This window comes from Pungitius pungitius, unplaced genomic scaffold (assembly GCF_949316345.1).
Source record: "Pungitius pungitius unplaced genomic scaffold, fPunPun2.1 scaffold_33, whole genome shotgun sequence".
In the NCBI taxonomy this organism is placed as follows: Eukaryota; Metazoa; Chordata; class Actinopteri; order Perciformes; family Gasterosteidae; genus Pungitius; species Pungitius pungitius.
Genome location: NW_026909866.1, coordinates 90540 through 107323, shown reverse-complemented (window position 1 = coordinate 107323; position 16784 = coordinate 90540).

The following is a 16784-nucleotide window of genomic DNA, read 5'->3' as shown; positions in this document are numbered from 1 at the left end:
GTCGGAGCTAGTTGTCTTACATGTGTTGAGTGAGTCATGGTTATAACTATGAATAACCTACAAACTACAGGGTAAAACACCACAACAGCTTGTGACAAACATTTTGTAAAACTAATTGTACATTTATAAAAAAATCCCTTGCATGCTGGGTGCAGCTCACAACATTAAGTAACGCTGTTGCTACATGAAAACACTGAAAAGAGCGATACAAGAACAAAGAGACCCGAGATGGACCAGTGAGGACCAACACAACTTGAGGGTTTTTGGTTTTGATAAATCCGACGTGAGTTACGTTAGATCTGAAAACGATTTATTGCAAAGTCTGTCGAGCCTCTGGTGGCAACACTATCTGCCAACGCGCAAGTTTGCAGCCACAACAAGCTAACTCGCAAGCCAGTTACGAACAGCGGTTCGGGGACAATGAATTAATGTGTTTACTTGAAAAAGCTAAACCAGGATACCGTCTGAATGTTAATGCATACCGTGCAGCCCTATGTGTGATCACCGTGAAACCCCAGTGACTGATCAACAGAAATCATTGAGTTAACTTTTGTAGTGGCAAAAATATATGCAACTCTTCTAAAATGCTTCATTTGTATAACCAGTTTATTAATTGCAAGTGCTGAGATGAAAAGGCCATGGTATAAGAGCTGAAATGTTCCACACTGATAAATGTCCTCAGCGTCCTAGCTGTAGAGACTAAACAAAGTGGGTCATATGTGTATAACCAGATTTGTTTTCAAGTGTTGGGAGGGCGAGTCCATGGTCAAAGAATTGATGTGTCTTACATGGATTAGGTGTCCCGAGTATCCTGGCTGTAGAGACTCAACAAGGTTTCTGTTGACGCCAGAGATAACTGAACTTGGGGTAGAAGAACTGCCTCGTTCTGTTAGGGGGCAAGGAGGTTCATGACGTAGCACGTAGCTGTTGTGACCTTTCTTCCCTTGCAAGGAAATACACTGAGAGACATATTTGACTCAGAGCCTTTGTTTCATACTTTACGGTTGTCTGTGCAAAATCTTTCACCACACTTTAGATCAGGGGTCGGGAACCTATGGCTCGCGAGCCAGATGTGGCTCTTTTGATGTTTGCAAATGGCTCGCAGATAAAACAAAATATTCTCACTTGTTTTAATCCATCCATCGATTTTTCACTGCGCATGTCCTGTTCAGGGCTGCAGGAGCAATTGTCCATTATTTTAATTGGATGATACTGGCCTACGTTTGCCGTTGCTGGGTAAGACAGGTAAACGCCCCCTTTTGAATCAGTCTGAGACTGCGTCTGCTCGGTCATTAGCTCAAAGCTAACCCTTCGACGAAGAAGATGGCGAAAAGAAAAAAGGACGACGAGTATCGTACATTTCAGGACGAATGGACCGAAGAATTCGCCTTTGTGGAGAAAGCGGGTTCTGCGGTGTGGCTAATTTGCAATGACAAAATTACATCGTTGAGACGGTCGAATGTAAAGCGGCACTTCGCCACGCTACCTTTCCATCAAAATACCCTGCGGGAGACAGCAGAAAGAAAGCGTGCCAAGAGCTTCTGAGCAGGGTGCAAGCTAGCCAGCAGCAACTCCGCGTATGGACCGGCAAGGTGACTATAATTCGGCTAGCTTTGCTGGTTCTTTAGCAATAGTGAGGAACGGAAAACCATTCACAGATGGCGAGTATGCTAAAACGTTCATGCTGGATGTAGCCAATGAACTTTTTGATGATCTTCCGAACAAAGACAAGATAATCAAACGGATACAAGACATGCCTCTGTCGGCAAGAACTGTTCATGATCGTACCATCGTGATGGCAGACAAAGTGGAGGAAACGCAAGTGAAGGACATAAATGCAGCGCCGTTCTTTTCTCTGGCTTTGGATGAGTCAACAGACGTGAGCCATTTGTCGCAGTTCAGCGTGATTACAAGATATGCTGTTGGTGACACACTGCGCGACGAAAGTCTTGCTGTTCTGCCATTAAAAGGGTCCACAAGAGGTGAGGATTTATTCAAGTCTTTCATGGAGTTTGCTCAAGAAAAAAAAGTCTACCTATGGATAAACTTCTCTCAGTGTGTAATGATGGTGCTCCGTGAACATGAAAATAGACCCATCCTAAGTTTCCATTGCATTATGCACTTTGTGCTCAGATGTGTGACAGGCAGTTTGGCCAAGTGATGTCGCTGGTCATTCGTGTGATCAACTTTATTGTTGCCCGAGCCTTAAATGATCGCCAGTTTAAAACACTGCTGGATGAAGTTGTAAATAACTATACTGGTCTGCTTTTGCACAGCAATGTGCGTTGGTTGTCAAGAGGGAAGGTGCTTAGCCGTTTTGCGGCTTGCCTGAACGAAATCCAGACTTTCCTTGAAATGAAAGGCGTCGGGCATCCTGAGCTAGCCGACACAGAGTGGCTCCTCAAGTTTTACTATCTCGTAAATCTGACTGAACATCTGAACCAGCTCAACGTGAAAATGCAAGGCATTGGAAATACAGTGTTATCCCTTCAACAAGCTGGATCTTGAAACAGGTCGTTTACCACATTTTGAAAAACTGAGCCAATTTGAAGATGCATGCACAGCAAGTGAGCACATTCAAAACCTTGATCTCCACCAGCTAGCTGGCTGCACATCCAGTCTCCTACAGTCCTTCAAAGCACGCTTTGGAGAATTTCGTGAGCACACTCGTCTTTTTAAGTTCATCACCCATCCAAACAAGTGTTCACTGAACACAGCCGACCTGAATTACATCCCTGGTGTTTCCGTCAGAGATTTTGAAGCAGAAGTGGCTGACCTGAAGGCCTCAGACATGTGGGTGAATAAGTTCAAGTCACTGAATGAAGATTTGGAAAGAATCACACGACAGAAAGCGGAGTTGGCGAGCAAGCACATGTGGACAGAAATGAAAAAACTCCAACCCGAAGACCAGCTGATTCTCAAAACTTGGAACGCGCTTCCTGTCACATACCACACACTGAAGCGTGTGAGTATTGCTGTATTGACCATGTTTGGATCTACGTATGCATGTGAGCAGTCATTCTCACATCTTAAAAACATCAAGTCCAACCTACGATCACGTTTAACGGATGAAAGCCTCAACGCTTGCAAAACCCCCGGAAAGCAGCCGGTCCGGACTCAGTCTCGCCACACACCCTGAAGCATTGTGCTTACCAGCTGTCTCGTGTTCACCGCCATCTTCAACACCTCCTTGGTGACATGCCACGTCCCAGCCTGCTTCAAGGCCTCCACCATCATCCCTGTTCCCAAGAAGCCCAGGATCACAGGACTGAATGACTACAGGCCCGTCGCACTGACCTCTGTAGTCATGAAGTCCTTTGAACGGCTAGTCCTGTCCCACCTTAAGTTCCTCACCGACCCCCTCCTGGACCGCCTACAGAGCCAACAGGTCTGTAGACGATGCTGTCAACATGGCCCTCCACTTCATCCTCCAGCATCTGGCCTCCCCAGGAACCTACGCCAGGATCCTGTTTGTGGACTTCAGCTCTGCCTTCAACACCATCATCCCGTCTCTACTGCAGGACAAACTCTCACAGCTGCACGTGCCCGACTCCACCTGCAAGTGGATCACTGACTTCCTGTCCGACAGGAAGCAGCACGTGAAGCTGGGGAAACACGTCTCTGCCTCTCGGTCCATCAGCACCGGTTCCCCCCAAGGCTGCGTTCTTTCCCCTCTGCTCTTCTCCCTGTACACCAACAACTGCACCTCCAGTCACCAGTCCGTCAAGCTCCTGAAGTTTGCTGATGACACTAATCTCTGGTGGGGACGAGTCCGCCTACAGGTGGGAGTCTGACCACCTGGTGACGTGGTGCAGCGTGAACAACCTGGAGCTTAACGCCCTGAAGACAGTGGAGATGGTCGTGGACTTCAGGAAGAACGCAGCCCCACCTTCCCCCCTCACCTTGTGTGACTCCCCCGTCACCACTGTGGACTCCTTCCGTTTCCTGGGCTCCATCATCACCCAGGACCTCAAGTGGGAGCTGAACATCAGCTCCATCACCAAAAAGGCTCAGCAGAGGATGTTCTTCCTGAGGCAGCTGAAGAAATTCAACCTGCCAAAGACGATGATGGTGCACGGCCATCATCGAGTCCATCCTCTGCTCCTCCATCACCGTGTGGTACGCTGCAGCCACAGCCAAGGACAAGGGCAGGCTGCAGCGTGTCATCCACTCTGCGGTGCACGGCCATCATCGAGTCCATCCTCTGCTCCTCCATCACCGTGTGGTACGCTGCAGCCACAGCCAAGGACAAGGGCAGGCTGCAGCGTGTCATCCACTCTGCGGCGAGGGTGATTGGCTGCAATCTTCCGTCTCTTCAGGACTTGTTCGCTGCCAGGACTCTGAAGCGGGCCAGAAAGATTGTAGCCGACCCCTCCCACCCTGGACATGAACTGTTTGTGCCCCTTCCATCCGGCAGGAGGCTGAGGTCCATCAGGCCTAAGACCTCCCGCCACATCAACAGAGCCCGGGCCCCCCCTGACTGACTCTGACTCCCATGCTCATTCATCACTGTGTCACTTTCACTTGTCACCCGTCACTTTGTTTAGCTGGTGCATTTTATCTTATTTTAACTTACTAACCCATAGCTTATATTTTATATCTTATTTGCACTGTCGTCTTCATGCACCTTCCGCCAAGACAATTTCCATGTATGTACAACATACTATGGCAATAAACGTTTCCTGATTCCTAATACACTTTTTTATTGCTTCCATTCTCTTGTGCGTTACAGGACCACTATGCCCGCATGCTTGTATTTTATCTATGTCAAGCAGAGAGTCCGGTAACGTGTTCAACCTTTGCATTTGAAATAAAGAATTAATGGAGGTCATGGGAAACAGTGCTACTTTAGAATATATACCAAAAACTGAATGAATCAAAATTCATGCAACAAACCTCTTCTATAAGCTGTCGGAGGTCTGAATCAGTCACTGCCTTCTTGTAAATCTCCTCAGTGGATGAGTAGGGCAGGGCGGGGGATGTGTCCTGGATGGGCACAATATATAGACGGCTCTTTCTCCCAAAAGCTTTGGTAAGGTAGCATCAAGGCCCCTTCCAGTGGTACAATTAAGTATGTGTCCATCACTATTATTGAAATATATGACGAAGAGGGAAGAAAGTGTGGAGTTGCTGCTGCAGCCTTCTACCATATCAACTGTTTCGGAAGACTTGTATCAGGAACAATTTATTGGATTGGCTGTAGCGATACAATGGTGACTGCGTCAGCCCCCTTGCTGTCAAAAAGGATAACAGCCAGCCCGCAGAAATCAGCCTCGCGAGCAAGGAGGTTCACGTCCTGTGAGTGAGCAAATATCTCGTGCGAGACAGCACTTGCACATTGCTCGCGCATGAACCTGATATGCACTCTCGAATTTTGACAGTGATTTTTCGCCATACAGAGGCCGGAACACCCAAGCATTCCAGGCAACAGCTGTTTGAGACAGAACCGGCTCAAACTAGTTTAGGGTCAGAGTCAAACAGCAGGCAGACTCTTGGATGGATCGCTTTCTGATAGATGTGCAGAGTCTCCAGGTGCACCTGCGGCGAATGTTTTTTTAACCCTAATTGACCCGTCAGATTCTTCACCTCGGAGGGATTGAGAATCAACATCTATGGAAAAAGAGCATTGCATTTAGAAGTATATATTTTTTATTTTGATGATGACGCCATGTCCTTGCCATGTGTTTTGTGGACAAAGGCCCCAGAAAGTGTTCAATATATTCTGCTGCATGGTAGGATTCGCTGACACAATGGGTCATCCAGGTGTGGGTTGTTCCACGTTTCCATGAATTTGGGGTAATAGAATATGCAAGGTTGCGATGTCTGGTCCAGAGGAAAGTTTGCCGCTTGGCTGTAATATAGAAATGTAAAAGGTTTGATTATTTCTTAAAACTGCACCCCATGCAACTCATAGTGTTGAGTTGTTTGAGTGCCTATGTCGTATAGTTTTTTTTTTTTTTATTTATCTAGAATTATCTTGATTTTTTGCAGTTGTTTTAGACCTTTCCTTTCTGATGGTGTCAGGTTGTCTTTTACATTTTTGGCATTTTTTTTTTTTTTACACAGTGGGTAACCAGATGGGCTTCCAGTTCCCAATGGGGTGTGTTGGCGCACATTTAAGTTGTTTTGTACAGCGCCACCCCATTGTGGTATTCAGAATGGCTCCAACAGGGTGATTCCGCAAAAGATTTTTCTACTGAGTCATGGGAAATTGGAAGTGATGTCATTTATCTCTTCATAAATGTCCTTGTGTCTGAATGAAACCTAATCCTTTTTCCAGTAAACTAAATTCTGATGTTGAGGGAAGGTAAGAGAAATTTTTAATGAATGTGAGGGAGCGTTTTGCCCCCCTATTCTTAATTTGATTGACGAAGCCAATTTTCCAATATCTTGAAGGCAGTGTTGGGAGTCCAGAGAAGAATTTCACCTCTACTCCTTGTAAGTATCTAACTCCCTTTGAAAATTTGATTTGTTTGTTGCAATAGTTTGTAGAATTTAATGACCTCTAGACAATTGTTGAGACACCCTGAGATTTACTAGCCTGTAGTTGTGTGGGTAGTTTGGCCAACACCGCTTTGAGCTCCTGGAAAACTCAACTTGCACACACGGGTAATTGTATTGTGGATAGATTTGAATCTCCAATGACCACTTCTTTCCACCCTCAAATTTCAGAACGACTGTTGTGTTTAGGAAGAGTTATTCCCAAACTGTACCACCGAGTCCAGGTGAAAGCAGAGTCCACATTCCCGTATGTAGATTAGATCCCTAGGAGTATTGGTTGGTGGTGGCAATGGCAGCCATTTTTATTCAGAAAGAGAGTTCCAAGGCTGGTGGTTCCCCAAATGTCACCAATGGGGCCCAGAGTGTCGGCCAACAAAGATGTTAATTTAGAGGTAGATAATGCTTAGTTTAGTCTATAGAGCAGATGTTTTGACAATGCAGGAAATGACGCTGTGACCTTATAAGGCAAATATGGGAACTGAGGGATGAATGAGTACAGGAAGCGTCAAGATAAATCACTACCTGGCAGTGCTGCTAGCACAGAGGGGAGAATCACAGTGAAAACCTCCCGTGCAACAACCATCCAGGATGAACCGGCCTTAAACTAGTTTTCAAGGGCATGAGGAGATTATAAAAACTCATACAGCAGACAGACTCTTCAAGGGAACTTTTGACGTGTCAGATTCTTCTCATCAACCAACTTGGGGGAGATTGGAAATCCCAACACCCAATATCTGTGCCCTCATAAAAATGCCCATCAAGATATAGGGATAAAAATCAAGTGAATCTGGTGCAATAAAGACACAGGTAAAATGTGCTGATAGCCAAGGGGCATTAAATAATTAAAAGCCCATGAAAATAAAACACTTATGTTAAACAGCAAGGTTTAAAAGTCTCAAACTAAATAAAAGCGCTCTTGACATTTCGGTCTACATGACCTCTTTCAAAGGAAGTAAAGGGATAACTGAATGAGGAAGAGCATAAGAAGGGGAAGTGGTCAGGGGGAAGGGCTTATGGGAAGCATCCTGATTTGCTGACTCTGATCCCACCTGATGGTGTTTACCCCGTCTGTTCTTCATCACCTCTAACGACCAGAAAAAATCTGTGAAAAGATCCTAAAATATAAAGGGACAAAAAGGAAGATACAGACTATTGATTTGATTATAATGTAGCTTCCCACTGAAAAAAAGTGTTTTATATCTGTGTATTGTATACATGAAAAAAAAAATGAGAATTGGTTTCTTGATGGCACTGGCAAGTTAGGGAATGTGGGTTATAAAGATTTTTTTGTGGAGGTTTCGAAAAACAATTAACCTCATGGTACGGGCTCAACAAAGAAAAGTAGTTCCTTAGTACTTGTAAGAAGTATCACAGATCCAATTAAACTTGGCTAAAAATCTCTTCAAAGCCATATTAGGATCAGGGTTGGGTTTTCGTAACCCTTTCGAAACTTGTGTACTGTCCATCGCTGAGCTCGTGCCAAGTTTTCAGATCCATCTTCTTTCACAGGGTTCGTACCGTCATGAAAAACCTGGAAAAGTCATGGAAAATAATAAAATTTTTAATAAAAGTTTCAGAATAATCATTGAAATTTGTTACATTTATGGTTCATTTAAGATATGTTTCAAATAATTCATATGGTTTTAAAGAGAAGCATAAAATATGACCAGGACGCTCTCATACTCACAGCGCAAATAGTTCACACTGTGGTTTTGTGAACGCAACCTAAGTGAAAACTTTGAGTCCCTTCTTGCAAAAGGAGTGGGACTACCCCCTTGTGGACAATGTGCTAAAAATAATAACAGTCTCCTCAAAGTCTGATTTACAAGAACAGTTGTGATTTAATTAGGCCGACTAATGTGTGTTTAAGATGAAAACTTGTTTAAATCCCTCTACGTAGTCCACGGCGTAAAGGCCTCCGGGAGCCTTCACGGCTGCCGGCGCAGCTGCAGTCGGAGGACTCACCGTCGGCAGCGGAGTCCTCACCGTCGGCAGCGGAGTCCTCCTCCTCCTCCTCCTCCTCCTCCGTGCGTGCCTGCCGGACTCGCGATCCGCCGCTCCACTTGTCATTTTTATTTTGTGAGAGCCTTTTGTTTATTTATTTAGCCTGTGAGCTTTCTCCTCTCCTTTCTCTTCATTCACCCACCCCGCTCCTCCTTTTTACATGACATTACATGTCATTTAGCCAGAGGTGGGAACAAATCACTGTTAGGCAAGTCACAAGCAAGTCTCAAGTCATTGCCCTCGAGTCCCGAGTCAAAGACGAAGCAAGTCCCAAGTCGAGTCACAAGTCAAAGCCAACAAGTCTCAAGTCGAGTCACAAGTCGTGCCATTTTAGTTTCGAGTCATTTCGAGTCCTTTTATTATAGTGGGGACGGGGGAACCCTGGGTGATGGTGCGCTGCCTCACAGACCTAGACTACGAAGGGAAGGGTAATGGTGGATCGACTGTGACTGTGTTATAGTACTGTAACGCTCACCCCAATGCTGCAGCGTAAATAAGGAGGCGATGACTGGCTTGCAACTCCGCTGCATTTATTTATATAAAACAACTCAACTTTGGTCACTGTTGGCCGTCACCGCGCCGAACGAACACTTCCGCATACACGGCCCCCCAAAACTCGGGTTGTCTCGCGTAACTACAGCTGGTAACAGAGCATAACGTGAACACATGCAACATCTGCATTACTGATTAACTAATAACTTTAACTCAGCTCATTACACTACTTTAAAACGGACGTTGACATAATGTTGGCGAGGATTTCCATCGGAGTCTGAATCCGGGTTCAAAAATCCCGATTTTTGTAACCATGAACGAGCTGTCTCGTTGATACGGTCAAATGGACTGCAGCGATTGGATGTCGTGCAGGCAGCGCGCGCTCTCTGCATACAGGTGGCGCACAGATTTTGACAGATGCAGATAAACAGAGCGGCGCGGTGGTGTGAAAATGTTTTCCCCTACTTTTCATGGGAAGTAGCAAGTCTTCTCGAGTCAAAAGGCTCGAGTCCAAGTCAAGTCACGAGTCATCGGTGTTCAAGTCCAAGTCGAGTTGCAAGTCTTTGTACGTTTTGTCGAGTCGAGTCTCAAGTCATCAAATTCATGACTCGAGTCTGACTCGAGTCCAAGTCACATGACTCGAGTCCACACCTCTGCATTTAGCTGACGCTTTTATCCAAAGCGACGTACAATAAGTGCATTTCCACATAGAGATACAAACTCAGAAGAACAAGTAACAAGAAAGTACATTTTTCATCAAATAAGCAGTTACAAAACATAATGCCACTTTTCTATAATATAAGTACAATTTAAGCGCGTGTGCATTAACAGCAAGAAAAGAATTGTATACGGGCAACCTTGTCTCCAGCGTCTTCCTACCGAACCCGACACCGCACACCGTACACTATCATTTGTTAGTGCTACGGTTTGCTAGTGTTTTAGTCAAGGTAGAGTCTAAAAAGGTGTGTCTTGAGTTTTTGACGGAAGATGTAGAGGCTCTCTGCAGTCCTGATGTCATCAGAGAGCTCATTCCACCATCTGGGAGCAGGACAGCAAAGAGTCGCGATCTCGCCGAATGCTTTTCTCTCAGTGAGGGAGGAACAAGCAGCTTGGCAGATGCAGATCGAAGTATCGGAGTATCAAACCCTGCTGCCGCCTACCTGTCCACCAGCAATCACTGTCCCTCGCCTCCTGTACAGCACACCTGGAGGTAGCCGCGTAGTCAGAGTGGTGATTGTTCTACGTAAATGAGCGTCCGTCCCCGTCGATACGACTTTGGAGTCCGTGTGCGTGCGTGCGTGTGTGTGTGTGTAAAATAAAATAAAAGGGTAAAACCCAATCTCCACGTGTCGTTGCCTTGTGTAGTGTATAGTAGATTTGAGGGGCCTTGAGCTGTGAGAGAGAGAAAGAAAAAAAGTGTGACAATTTAATTTGCGTTGGCCACCTCGGTTGGGTTCGTGTGGCCGAATCGATATCTGTGACATACTAACGAATGCGCACAACAGACTGACCGAGCGTCTTTGTCGTCGTTTGCACGCACAGCGTGTTCGGCGTACGTTCGGAGGCTCTTATTTTTTGGGGGGGGGTTCTACGGACACCTGCGAATGTCGCGGAAGCGGTCGCGTGCTATTTCCAGATCGCCTCACCCTCGGTCGCGGCTCGACAGCGGGAAGTGCGAGCCGCACGCTCTGCCGACATGTCGAATTTCTACCTGAGCCTCGCGGCGGCGGCCCCGAGCGGTCCCGGTGAGCGTCAGTGTCGTCGCGCGCGCGCTCGTGCCTGTGCAAGCATGTGCAAGCGTCCCAAGGAAATCCCGATAAGGCGAGCCGGGCGAGGCGAGGCGAAATGATTCGGGTGTTGTTTTTATCGTCTCAGGGCCCGACGAAGCCCGGAGAAGCCGTGATCGTCCGGTGCCGATCTTCCCATCCGAACCCCGAGTACCTGAGTCTGATGACGGGTCGCGGCGGCGACGTAAGGATCCCGTTCAAAGACGACCAGCCGGGGGGCGGCACCGTCGCCGCGGAATACTGAGCCGTCGGGTGAGCAAAATATTGCACGCGCGAAACAGGACACCGCGTCGAGGCCGAGCGAATGACCCGCTCTATCTCTTTCTCTGTCTCTCGTGTCCGCGACAGACGAGAGGTGTCCAATTTTTGGACAACCTAACAGGTATATCATTTAAAATGTATTTAATATAATTAATTTGGACGATCTGGACTCCTCCGTACTCCTCCAGCATCTTTTTCAATGGGCAGCCCTGCTCAGGAACCTCCTCAGCCGGACTGACGCCTTCTCGGTTGAGTTTGAGGAGGAGCTTCCTCAGCCTGTAGACCTCCTGCTGGGTGAAGTCTCCAGGTCCCTTCTTCATGGAAATAAAAACTCTATCCTGCTTACCTGTGTCCCGCGTCTGCTATTGGGTCGTCCACTGTCGGTGCCTGACACCTTGAGATGGAATAAAACTATAAAATGCATTTCCTGCTGAAAATGCGTTGGAATGCAGAAAGCTGAAATTAATTTTAAAAAGTTGCTTAAAGTACAGAAATGATTAAGCTGAAATTATTCTAAACATTACTGAAAGAATAGATAAAGCTGAAATACATTTAAAAATAGCTGAAAATACAGAAATGAGAAAAGCTGAAATGAACTTAAAAAAATTGCAAAAACATCAAATGGGAGAAGCTTCTATGAATTCGAAAAAAAACTGAATTTAATTTTAAACGATGCTGAAAGAATAGAAATAGGAGAAGCTTAAATGAATTTGTAAATTGCTGAAAATACAGTAATGATGTCACGGGTTGGTTCTTCTTCCGGTTTCATTTTGTAGTTTCATGTCTCTTGTGTCCCTGGGTTAGCTTCACTTCCTGCCTTGTCCTGTGATTGCCTGATTGTTTCCACCTGTGTCCAATCACCTGCACCTTCCTAGTGTATTTAAGCCCTGTGTGCCTATTGTCCCCTGTCATGTCATTGTTGAGTTTACCCGTCGTTGGTGCACGTCTTCTGCTTCATTAAAGAGCACTTGACTTTGCTGAAAACCCGTGTCTGAGTACTCCCTGCGCACCAGCAACTTCACTGTGACAAATGAGAAGCTGAAATCAACTTGAAAGAAGCAAAAAAAAAAGGGGGAAGCTTACATGAATTTGAATAAATACTGAAATAATAAAAGCTGAAATTCATTCTAAATATTGCTGAAAGAATAGGAACATCTGAAATTAATTTCAAACTATTGCAAAAAATACAGAAATGCAAAAGCTGATATGAATTAAAAAAATAAAACCTGAGATTTAAAAAAATGTATTTTCATAGTAATATAAGTAGTAGTATTAGTTATAGTTTTACATAAAGTACTAGTGGTGGTAGCTCTAGAAGTACATTTTAGATTAAAAGCAAGTGTTAGTGGTAGTACTAGTATATAATCAGCTGACGTACTATTAGTCACAGTAGTATTAATAGCAATAGAAATAATAGTAGTTACGTCCCTAAAAGGTCAAGGGGTGGAGGACGCAAACAATGTTAAAAATCAAATTGGAAAAACGTAAAAAAACTTGTCAAAAGAAAAACAGTTCAGTACTGTTGTGTTGATCTGTATCTTTGGTAAATATTCATATATAAATCACACACTTGTGTATATTTTGTGGCAAAGTGACAAATTTAACAACACAAAGCTTCCTGAACATTGGACCATGTTTCAATAGTTTACAATATGGTTCATTTCGTACGATGAAAAGGCTTTTCACATTGTTTTCAGACTTAAGGTTATACTCAGACTTCAAGGTCCAGTAGCCCTGACAGTTTTGTCAACATTATCATTTGAACTATCTCAACGTTAAGCTTAGGTTACCCTAAGGATCGGTATACACATGTGAAAAACGTATGTAACCTTAGTTCCCTGAAGGAACAAGACGCTGCGTGAAAACGCTGTGGGAACGCCCCTGCGTGACAGCGTCATGAAGCACGTGTGAAATCCATCCAATGGCATGCTGGTACGTCATAGGCGGGCGACGCCAGGACCAGGAAGCTATAAAGAGCCCTGAAACACAAGCCCATTCATCTCTGAACGGCCGTATCAAGTGCCACGGGCGTGACGGGAGTATGGCATAAACATGCAGCGTCTTCTTCCCTTCAGGGAACTCGAGCTGCGTGAAAACGCTGTGGGAACGCCAATACCCACTCCGCCATATGAGCCAGTAACCGTAGTGTGAAGTCAGGCAGCACATTCTGACGAGAGCACCTGCGCTCCCGGCGTGAAGTTAAGGTCGATACGATAAAACCTCACGAACGTGTGTGGAGAGGACCAACCTGCCGACATACAAACGTCATGCAGCGACACTTTACCCGACAAGAGGGCTTTAGAAGCCGCCATACCCCTGGTAGAATGGGCCCGGACAGCCAAAGGTGCGGGCTGACCGTCCGATTCATAGGCACGTGAGATGGCCTCAAGCACCCACTTGCTCATCCTCTGTTTAGACACCAGGCCCCCAGTATTGGGTGGTCCGAAACAAATGCAGTTCGGAACGTCTACACAGGGCAGTTCTGTGGACGTAGGAGTCCTGAACCCTAACCGGGCAGAGGAGGTTCAGCTTCGCTTGGTCCGACTCCGAAAAAAAGGACACATGCGAACTTTGTCTCCTGTCCATCAGAAAGGAAATATAACAGTACAGAGGACACCGGATAATTAAAATAATAAGGATAGAAGTGTAAGGTTTCAGCTGGTAGGTACATCAGAAAGTGTGTTACATCTAGAACACATACTTTTGAATGTGCGTCTGCTAGACTAAATCTCAGCTGAAAGAGTTTTGGCCTGTGCATATATAGACCCTGACCCAAACCCACCGTGATCAATGCACAGGCCAAAATGTGTGAAATATTGCTAAAATAATGGTTACCTGGAAAACAAGATGACATAATACTGTAAACACTTGTAATTGTTGGAATGCATTGATGCATTCCAAGTCTTGTTCTTCTAATCTTTATTCTACTTAATTTTATTCTTCTATTTCTTCGGCCGCACCTTCAAACTTTCAGCTATTAAGACCATTCAAATATTAAAATGTTCAGCTCCTTCAGGGGAGGGAGGTTATGACTATTCAGCTTTCTAGCTCTTATAATTGAATTAATATTAATTAAAATTAACCTTTTTTAACATGATTTCCAATGGATTACGTTTTCAAATCGGATAAAGCACTTTTGCCGAGTACGAGTATTATACGAGTAATACGAGTCAATATCTGTGCTCGGATTGAATAAAAGTCCTCATTGGGTAGCTGTCTGTGTCTGCGTTCTGTGATTGGTTGGTAGTCGCAGCGCCCCTCCACTACACACATACTGTTTGTGTTGCTATGTCCCGCTCGGCTCACTCATACACAGAACTCCTCTCTCCCATCCTCAGTCAGCAGGTTCGCAGGTCTTTCCCGATAAAATTTAAACGATTTCTTCGCCTTTATTTTTTTTACTTCGGTTTGTTGTTCTTAACTAGTAAGGGTTCAGGTAAACGTGGGGCTTGTTAAGACGTGGTGCTTAAGAATGCGACTCGCGTTGCGTCTCTGCCTGTCGGAGTTTTTTTTTTTTACTTCACGCACTGACCTGTCTCTGTCTCTCCCTCTCTCATCACGCACTCAGTGTCTGACGTTGACTAGTTGTGTTGAATAACTAAATATTAATATTACAAATTAAGCCACACACACACTTCCCCTCTCTCTCTCATGATCATCAGTGATAAGAATTAAGAAGGAATGCTGTTTTAACCGCAGAAAGGCTTAACCCGACAATTTACGGGGTAAATCCTTCCTACTTCCGGGTTAGGCCCCGCCCAGTCCGAGTACGGATACGGATACAGATAATGCTGTACTCGCTCATCTCTACCAAAGACTACCAAACGCATGAGTGTAGTTTTCATGTCTCTATTTGTTTTAAAACTGCTCATAAACATGTACCTTCTGTTGTTTTCTGACTTTGTCCACACTCTACCACGCACTCTAACTTCAAAAGGGACCCAAACACTAATGAAACGTGATTATGAGAAAAGTATAATAGATATCAACAAGCTGTTTTTTATGAAATGGTTAAGATTTGTGTCAACATTTTAAAGTTTAAATGGTGTCTCTAGCTGAAAGACTGGAAAAGCTGAAAGTTGAAGTTTTGAGAGGATTTGAAAATGTAATCCATTGGAAACCATGTTAAAAAGGTTGATTTTAATTAATATTAATTCAATTATAAGAGCTAGAAAGCTGAATAGTCATAACCTCCCCCCCTGAAGGAGCTGAACATTTTAATATTTGAACCGTTTAAATAGCTGAAAGTGTGAAGGAGTTGAAACAAGCGGTGGAAGAAATAGAAGAACTAGAAAATGTATTTCCTGCTGAAAATGCGTTGGAATGCAAAAAGCTGAAATTAATTTCAAAAAGTTGCTTAAAGTACAGAAATGAAACAAGCTGAAATTATTCTAAACATTGCTGAAAGAATAGAAAAAGGTGAAATACATTTAAAAATTGCTAAAAATACAGAAATGAGAAAAGCTGAAATGAATTTGACAAAATATAGAACTAAAAGCTTAAATTACTTCTAAACATTGCTGAATCTTTTTCATTCAAACTTAATGAACTTGGTAAATGGACTTGTACACCGCTTTTCTAGTCTTCTGACTACTCAAAGCGCTTTAATACTAGATGACATCTCTCACCCTTTAACCCTTAGATGCATAAGTGGGTCAAAAATGACCCGGTGAGGTTGTTTTCTTGAAATATCTTTGAAATAAAAAATCGTTATCCTTTCATATTCCAGGTATTCCTCAAAAAACATGTTTTTGATATAATGCCATTTACATTTCTAACATACCTTTTAAACATTTTAAGAAATTAAGGTTTTTGTACTACTACCACCCCAATCTTTCATAAGTGGGTCAAAAATGACCCGCATGCAGTTTCTATGGAATCCAATGGGAAGCTTCGATTCTTATGAGCTGTGGCTGTTTGGAATAAATTAACTGTGAACCAAACAGACTATTCCAAAAGTTTGACCCTTCAGGCAGATTGTTTTACAGCAAGAGCTGATACATGTAAGTATTTAATACAGTATTGTGTGCGTCCTTCATGATTGTTATTTACTGTTTTTATTCATCAACAGATTAGCCTACTTTATAGTAGCTAACACTAGCTAGCTAACGAAGTTAGCTAACATTACTATGTTTGTGCGTATTATTCATGAAATAAATTGGCCTACTTTACAACTAGCTAGCATTGCAATATGGTATTTCGTGTGTATGTGTGTGTGTAATGAGTGCTACGTGTTGAGAATAATGTTTTCAATAGATCATGTTTCTTCATCAAGGATTCATGGCTGCTAGATACACAGCTGAAATGGTCCTACAAATGCTGGATAATGGAGAGGCAGTAACAGGGTTGGACTCAAGAGTCTGAAATTTCCGATGATGAGGACTCAGACTATTGTCCAGGTGGCAGTGGCAGCCGTCTACCTGGAAATCCTACTGAACAGGATCAATCTGATTCAGAAGATTCCTCTTCAGTGTCCTCTGAAGAAGAAAGTATCATGAATGAGTCGGAAGGGCTCTTACTGGAGCGAGGTACCTCCCACCCAGGGTAGAACACAGAGCCACAATATCATCAGAAGTCGATCAGGGCCTGCACAAGGGCTAAGCACCACTGTCTCACCAAAAGATGCATGGGAGCTCTTTATCACTGATGATATAATACAAGAGGTGATGAAGTGCACAAACTTGGAAGGACGGAGAGTAGCAACAGCTAGAAGAAAAGAATGGAAAAATGTCACTAAAG